The sequence below is a fragment of the Haematobia irritans genome, chromosome 5, assembly GCF_050003625.1.
Source record: "Haematobia irritans isolate KBUSLIRL chromosome 5, ASM5000362v1, whole genome shotgun sequence".
NCBI classification, from domain to species: Eukaryota; Metazoa; Arthropoda; class Insecta; order Diptera; family Muscidae; genus Haematobia; species Haematobia irritans.
Window position 1 is genome coordinate 36365159 of NC_134401.1, and position 9577 is coordinate 36374735.

Here is a 9577-nt window from a genome sequence, read left to right on the forward strand (position 1 = left end):
AATTATGGAAAAGATATACCAGGATCGGCCGACTCGATTTCTCCAATTATATTAATTTCATATATTTTAAAAATACTTAAACTAGTAGTAAAATAATGGGGAAAAATCGATAATATTACTTAGAACTAAAGCTTACCAGATATTTTAGAAATTTTTACATACCCTAAAAAAAGAAATAAGAAATAAGAACAACATTAGCTTTATCAAAAATATAACGGATAAATAATGCAATATTATTTCTCCTCTTAAAGAATTTTAATCTAATTGATACAATATTTTATTATATTTGATTTATTAGCTAAGTTCCAAATATACAGTGCCAAACATAAGTATTGGCACAGCATCCTAAAAAACATAGTGATCAGGGTAACTGCGAAATATGTGCCTACCAGATATATTGATTTTAAGCTCCATAAAATATGTATAAACCGTTCGACTCACAACTGAGCCGGTTTAGCCGTTGGTGTCGGTTCGCCTGGCCATGTATTTGTTGTTTGCAGTATTCTATTATTATCCGATTTTGATGAAATTTGGTATAGTGTGGATGGAATAATGGGGGAATATAGGTGCAAATAAACCAAAAAACTAGTCCATTCATTGTCTAGACTGTTTGATGCTGTTATCACGGACGAAAAAGACTGTTTTGCATATGTTTGGGTGTAAAAATTATATGTTTGGACTCAAATTTTTAACACAATATTTTTAACTGCAAGCATATAATTTTCATAAATTAGCATAACATGTTTGGGACATATATGTTAATATGTTAGAACATATTATGTTTGGGACATAAACTGTTTGTAAATATAATATGTTTAGATGCAAACATATATTAATTTAGAAATAGCCTAGCCTGGGGTATATGTTACAGAAGCGATTTTTTTTTTGAGGGTAATGAAACAAAAAGTAATGCCCAAAACTAAAAGTACCAAAAAACAAATTTGGTACTACATTGGCCAATACTTTTGTTCCTCAAAAAGTGTGCCTTTTTTAATTTGTTATAATTTAAATATAGATAGAAGATTTTTTTCTTCTAAAATAAAAAATGACGTAGATTCTTAATGCAGTTACATTCCAAATTAAAATATTTTTTAATTTAAAATAGCTTCATATCACTTTAAATATGTGGTTTAAAAAAAAATTGTTTGGTGTGCCAAGACGTCTGTGCTTTACTGTACCTAGTTGTAAATATGAATATCATCAGCAATATGGTGTAAGCAGCAGTGTTGCCAGTATTGGGGATATTTTTTCGTGGAAATTTTTGAGATGAGGACTAGGGGGCTTGGTGGGAAAGTTTTATAAATTTTTGGATTTTGAATGAATGAATAAATAAATAAAAATAATAAATCACGTTTCCATGAAAACTGAAGAAGGCAAGAGAATTGTCAACATTTAAAAAGAAATTTTTATTCTTTATTCCAGGGCAGGCATTAGGGTGCAAGTGGCACATGGAGATAACATTCATATTGATCTAACATCCAATTTTATTACTTGGGTATTTAGAAGTAAATCTTCGTTCATAAATACATGGTGATCGAACTCTCATATTCATTTCTCGAGAATTTGAGAGACGATTACCGCTCTGTGTTTCGAAATCTTTATCTTACTGCAGCCTTGCGGGTTGGTATGACAAAAATTATTTTTAATTTTTTCAATTTTAAAATTATTTTTTAAATGTTAAATTATTACTGATTTCCTACAAAAGAGCCTATTTGTTTATTAGTTTTACGTTAAAACTTTATTGGCAATTTTTGTGAGTAATTTTAATTGAAATTGGAAATTTTTGGGGACGAAAGCGTCGCAATTTGGAGACAAGAGCCAACAACATACTGGTAACCAGAGACTGCAAAGTTAATCTAGAAGAAGACACAGTTTACACATAATAAAACTGAAGCACCGGAGGTCTCTGTCAACATAATATCATGAAGTTGGCGTCGATGTGTTTTTAAATGTAATGCCGTTTGCGTCGTAAAATATCAATAATATTTGTGATTTTCATAAATTTCTGAATTAAAAACCACAACACAATACCAAAACGATGATAGAAAATTAAAATCGAAAGTATATATATGATAACCCCAATATTTATTGCTGCAGAACTTGGAAAAAATTGACACATAAAGCAAATTTTTCTCATATGTTAGCCCTCTACACCTTGACATTTGATTTCTCTCTCTCAGAGAATCAGGCTGCGTCTTCTTCTATATTGATAGATAATGAAAATAAAAAGTGCATGCACACACAAAAAAAAAATCTTATTCAATCACGAAATTAATTGAATTTTTCGTGAAATTTTTTTCTGTGCATAATGAAGTGAATATTTATTGTGTTTGCTTTTTTAATTAATTCCTGGGCAGAGTTGCCTTGAAAAAAATTGACACATAAAGCAAATTTTTCTAATAGCCCTCTACACCTTGACGTTGGTTTTCTCACTCTCTCAGAGAACCAGGCTGTGTCTTCTTCTGTATTGTCGTTGGAGACTGAGAGATAGAGAGGAAGCCCTAGATTTTGTAACACACATTCATAGCAGTACTCAGTGTTGCCAGTATTTGTTCTAGCTTTGTCCTCAAATCAGGGCTCTATAGCCAGCCAATTGTTGACTAGATTTCATGGAAAAATACAGACTTTTGCCACGACCATGATGGCCCTCTTTTTTGGGTTGGGGAATTGCATTTTTTAGGACCCATTTGAAAAGTAGAAAGAAATGTTTGGTATCCCATTCGAAATAAAAGCAAAATTCGCTGTATTTGTGTTAAAAATTCATTTTTTTTTTGGAATTTTTTTTTCAAACGAAAGAGTTCGTGTGACTTAGAGAAGCTGTTTTTAATAGTGAACAGATTTCTATAAATCACCAACAAAATCTCAAAATTTCTGTAAGTTACCCATTAAATGTCCAAGTTTGTTCACCATTCACGGAACAAAATCTACCCAATTTGGAAAGTACCTGTTCGTCCACACTCTCGTCCAGCTCACCATAGCGTATACGTAACGTAATTATAAAAAGAAGCTCTTGTAACGTATACGTCACCATTTATACAAAAAACCTCTATGTGATTTAATTAATGCTATTTTCATTTTTGTCATTTGTTTATGTCCCCCCACCCCTACAAAACATCAACAAATACAAAAAAACATTTTATGCATTCTATGGACTTGGTCAAGAAGAATCCACAACTACAACAACAAAAACATTATTCACACACCAATATCTAAAGTACAGCGAGCGAGCACTTTTAGTGGTTTGCAAATTATTTATTCATAAAATTAAAATAAGTGAATGTTATTTTTATTAATTATTACAAATTGAAAATTCCTGTGAAAACATCACATGCCGTGAATATTTTGTGAATATAGCCGTTTATCTTCTTTCGGTCTGATATTAAATCGTACCTCCTCCATCATCCTCAATAACCAAAACCATCACCAGCACACCTAAATTTTCGAATACGCATGGATTTTCATTACGGCGTTTTTTTTGTATGCCAACGGGAGATCAACTACGGCATACGGACAAACAAAAATAAAACGCATATATACGTGGGCGTTTCGAACGTTTTAATATGTTTGAACAAATTTTAATAATAAATATTAAACCAAATAGCAGAATTGAACAACAAAAATAATGTAGAAAAGTTTTGTGCGCTTTGTCTGAAAAAAAGAAAGACAAACACCAACGTTTAAAAGGGAATTCAAACAATAAACATGGGCAGCCAGAGACATTGGACATGCTAAAAAAAAGTAGGCGGGAATTGGGGCGCCAGTCGGAATGGAGACGATATAGCTAAAGCGACATTTTTCAACCTTTTTCCCCAACACTGAACAATACAACAAATTTCCCGATAAATATGCCACTTTATATATCTCTAGGCATTAATAGAGGAAATATATTATAATTTCACCAACCTTGACATTAAACTAGTTTTTTTTGAAATTTAAATAATACCCATGATATATAAAGCAAATTTAAGTACAGCAATATTTTCAAAATTAACACAACCATCTTCGCCTTTAAACGATTGCTAATAGAAAATATACTTCAAGTGATAATTTTCATTGCAAAAATTTCCTCCGGTGAATTATTATTTTGAGAATGACGAGCAAATCAAAATCTGTAAAAAATTTGTGAAAAAAATTTACATATTGTTCTATAAAAATAAAAAAACAAACATTTTTATAACATTTTCATCAAAAGAAACATTTTTTGTAGAACTTTTAGAAGGAACACTTCTAGCACTTTTTTAACAAAGTATTCTACCAAAAATATGGAAAATATTCACTACACACAAAAAATTATTTTCTGATTCAATCACGAAATTAATTTACAAATTATTTTTTTAATTGCAATGTCTTCAATCACAGAAATGATAGTATCAATTAAAAAATTAATTGGCAGTCAATTAAAAAAATAATTGATACTATTAATTCGTGTGACTGATTTTTATTTAAATTAAATAGTTTGTTGATTCAATTAAATTTTTAATTGAATATTTTTTAAAACTCAATTAAGATTTTAATTGGAAAAATGTTCGTGAATTTTTTTTCTGTTGATGGTTTCTCCGATAATAATGGTAACCAAGACAAATCTTCACCAATGCTTAATTTTCCATAGAAAATTGTCAGCAGAAATCTTTCGTAAATAGAAATGTTTCACTAGAAAAATGTCAATACAAATTTTTCAGGACCAACCATGTTTGGACAATTTTCATCAAAAATATGTATTTTGACTAGCAAATGATTTTCTAAAAAAAAAAAACTATGATCAAAAAATTGCCTATAAATAAACTTTCACAGACAAACGATTGTTGGTTTCGCCAATAATTTTTTTTTAACAAAAAGTTTGTAGAGAACAATTTTAACTATGAAAAACTAGCGTAACCCCCGAATCATATTTTCTTTAACTTAGTCAACCATATCCTTCGATCTGAAAACAAATTCGAAAAGATTTGAACTCTTAAAGAGTAGGGTTAGGGGAAGTCTGGTACAAAAACTGAAGTACTGATTAATCACTCCATGGTTTCCACACACATTAAAAAAAATCGGATTACTTGCTTTTTCGTTTATATACAGAAATAGGGCGTTTATGCAGATGTAAAACGGATCGGCTTAACAAACGTCGGGTAGGGGGTTTTCCCTTTCAACCATTTTTTTGTTTTTTAATTGTTGTGAATTCAAATCGTTGGACAATCTTCTACATTTCCTGTGAATTTCAAGCGTGGGTTGTCAAGGGGTGGTATACTTCTCCTCAAAATACCGTCCAATAAATCGGAAAAAGGAAAAGTACTTAAAAATTGACCATGAACAAACGTTAATTGTTAAAGTGTTGGACACGGAGAACATGCGTTTCCCAAATATATACCGGAAAATGAAGCACCCTCTACTTTGCCTGTGTAAATTTAAGTTTTTTACTTTAAAAAGTCTGGCAGAAGCCTGTGGAAAAATCATAAAATTATGTACAACAATCCTCTACTTTCTATTTGCAAAAAATCGGGCAAAAGGGAACCGTCTCTCCTTCGTTCCTCCCCGACCAGATACCGTAAATTCACGATATCGTAAGTTCACAAACTACCCAACTTCACTATTCCCCTTCCCCAACCAGACATCGAAAAATCATTCAAGTAAATCGGAGATGTTGCTCTATTTTTTTTTAGATTTTGCTCTATTTTTTGTAAAGACACATCATTTTCTCTGCAAATTCCAAGGAAATCTGTAAACTTTCCTTCAAGTTTCATAGTGTGGGGCAAGGAGATGGTAAACCATATTGATTTCATAACCTTCCCCTACGACCTTTGTAAGTTTAAAGTAAACTTGAGAATTCTAGTTTTTTTTAGTTTTAGAGGAGGTCTCCCTCCCCGTCCCAATATCGAAAAATGATATAGCGTACATTATGTAGACGTCTCAAAAAACTCAAACAAATTATAAGCCCAATTTATAAACAGCAGAGCAAGGGGAGGCCGCTCTTCCCTTCCGAATATCTCAAAATCAGATATCCATTAAAATAGGAACAGTTTAATTATTTCACGGTATGTACATGAGGAGAAATGAGGTCTACCTGTGCCCTTTTATTTTTCCCTGACCAAATATTAAAAAAGCATATACGTCATATAAATTTCATAATCTCCCCCAAGTTCTCCGTAAAATTTCAGTAAGTCGGCAAATTTTAGTTTTTTCTCTGTACTTTTAAAAAAAAAGGCGGACAACGGGGAGACCCCCTCCTCGACCAAATATCGAAAACTTAAGTAGCTGTTCTTTGCCTGGACGCATTATTCAACCTTCCCTGAAAATTTCAAGCAAATCGGATAATTTTGTTCCAATTTTCAAAAGGTCGGGCAAGGGGGAGGTCCCCCTTCCCGTCCAAATATTTAAAAATTGGGTACCCATAATAAATTCATAACCTCACGGCGTGTTCTCTGTAAATCTCAAGTAAATCAGAGCATTATTGTTTTTTGTTTTTAATTTAAACAAAAATCGTATAAAGGGGTTGTCCACCTCCGCGACCAAATATCGAAAAATAAAGTAGCGGGTCTTTGTAAAGACATCGCCCCCTAACCTTCCTTGGAAATTTCACACAAATCGGAGAGTTTTGGCCCAATTTTGAAAAATGCGGGCAAGGTGGATGTCTCCCTCCCCCACAAGATATCAAAAAAATGTGGTACCCTATTTTCACCACATGATTACCCTCTACGTTTTCCAAACATTTTTCATGTGAAAAAATAAAATTATTTCATAACAAAGCAACTGCGATGAATTCAAATTATAAATTTTTGTAATGTGCGCTGTATGTAAAAAAAAGATTTTCCCGCTTTTCCGTTTAAACTTTTCTTGAATTTTCATGCTATAAACCCCATTGAGCCCGAGACCTTTCCAACGAATGCAAAACGGTGGAAATCGGTTCGTGCGTTCTGGAGTTGCATCAGAGATGGCGCTGTATATAAAAAAAGATCTTCCCGCTTTTCCGTAGAAACTCTTCTTGAATTTTCTTTGCTATAAACCTCACGAGACCTTTCCAACGATGTTAGGTTAGGTTAGGTTAAAGTGGCAGCCCGATTAAATTTCAGGCTCACTTAGACTATTCAGTCCATTGTGATACCACATTTAACTAAAAGTACCTATTACATATGGGCACTTCTAGTCTTAACCACTGAACATTCTCTATTATTAACTTTTGTGGAACCAACCAGATTGCTCCAAAAACATTAACAAACTGCTTAAGTTAACGTTTTCCAGGTCAGCCAGTAATCTAAAGCTATATGCTCCTAAAATTCGCTTACGCCTTACACAAAAAGCAGGACAATCACACAAGAGGTGTTTAATTGATTCCTTTTCCTCCACGTCATGACAGCTTATACAATAGTCATTATACTTCGCACCTATAGTTTTTGCAAATTCGCCTATCAGGCAGCGACCCGTTATAGCAGATATTAGGAGTGCTATCTGACGCCTTGAGAACACTAGCATATCTAGTGTGCGGTTTAAGTTTAAATGGGGCCATATTTGCTTGGTGTCGTTACAACCCTTGCAATTTTCCCATCGAATATTGGCCATCCAACGATAGCAAAAAGGAAAACCCGACTTAATTTATATATTGTTGATTTTCACGTACTAAATAATTTTGCATTTTGTGGGAAATTTTCATCATCGTGATAATATTTTTATAGAACATTTTTTACAAAGAAACATTTTTTTATAGAATATTTATACCGATAACGATTTTTTTTATATTGTAGAAAATTATTACGAACGAAACATTTTTATAGAACATATTTTCCAACAACAGAATTTGATAGAAAATTTTTAACAAAAAAAAAAAAAACATTTTTTCCGAAAGTATAAAAAAAAAATTGAAATTGAAAATTTTTAGTAACGAAACAATTTTTATAGAATTTTTTTAACAATAAAAACTTGCTTATAGAACTTTTGACCAATCACATAAAACAAACATAATATAGATACTTTAACATGTTGTTTTGACAAAAATTAAATTTGAAACAAGTCTAAAGTCGGACGGAGCCGAATATAATATCCCTTGCACTGCACCACTTTGTAGATCTACATTTTCTATACCATATCAAATACTTCAATGTTAGTAAAAAAATATGGGAAATATTTAAATCTAAAGCCATTTTTAGGCAACTTCCCATTTCAAAACAAAAAAAAAAATTCCGATTCAATCACAAAATTAATTGATCCAATTAATTTTTTAATTGACATGTCGTCAATCACGAAAATGATAGTATCGATCACAGTTGATCTCATTAGCAAATTTCAATTAATTTTATAATTGATTCAATTAAATTTTTAATTGATGTTGATTGCAAAAGTCAATTAATTTTTTAATTATTTTTTTATTTTTTTTAATTTAGCATTAAAAAAAAACCCATACGTTTTTAACTGTCTTACTCTTCAGAATTTGATTGAAAGTTAATTGGTCCAATTAATTTTTCTATTGAAAATTTAAAAAATGTGAATCATTGACTTAATGTTTCTAGTTTGATTAAAAGGTTAATTGTATCAATTAATTTTTTAATTGAAAAAGTTTTCAACTTCAATCAACTTTTAAAATGGGAATATTTTGGTGATATATTCTTCTGTGAACTTCCCATTTCACGTAAATGGAATTACAACTTTCGCGTTTGTGGTCATATGAGAGTAAATCGGGCGAATGATATGGAAGCTACATCTAAATTTGAAAAGATTTCACTAATTAAATTTGGCATACTTTACTACACTATCAGTTGTAATCCGTGGGCAAAATTTAAAGCAAGTCAGGATAAAACTCTTCTAGCTTCTGGGGCCATATAAAGGCATATCGGACAAAAGATATATATGGGAGTTATATCTAAATCTGATTCGATTTCTTCAAAAATCAATTGAGTTCTATACTGAACTAAAATAGATACTTGTGCCAAAAAAAAAAATAAAATAAAATAAAAAAAAGTGAAGTTGATGGAACCAAAACTGCGACCTAGAGTTCTATTACAAAAATATGATCACAGAAAGACGGACATAGCTAGATCGAATTAGAGGCCGGCCCTGGGCATTATTGTCAAATACACATATGTATTTATGTCTATCTCGTCTCCTTCTGCAAACGTATTCACTAACTTATAATACCCTGTTCCACAGTGTAGCGCGCAGGGAATAAAAGGGTATAGTTCATTTTCCCGATGTTTTCCATAAATATATATTTAATGTTTTGCTTTATAATTAAAAATTGGAAATATAAGAATACATCAGAGAAAATTCTATTAATATAGCCATCTGTCAGATATTAATAATAAGGTATTACTTACATTTTTCTATTTTAACAAAATATGTATATGCACTAAAACTTCAATACACAAAAAGAGGAAGAAATACGATGTTAAATATCACAATAAACTAAGTTGCATATATATAAAAAAAATATTAATGTATCCCAGCTAATCTCCTTGGTAAGTAGTTGAGGTGAAAAACTCATTATCGTAAGTTCGTAAGTCATTACTGCCAGCAATACCTTCTGCTTAGAAATAATGACTTACCCTCAACGAGAGATTTCGGTTAGCAAACACCACTTTTTTCCTAAGTCCTACCATGTAAA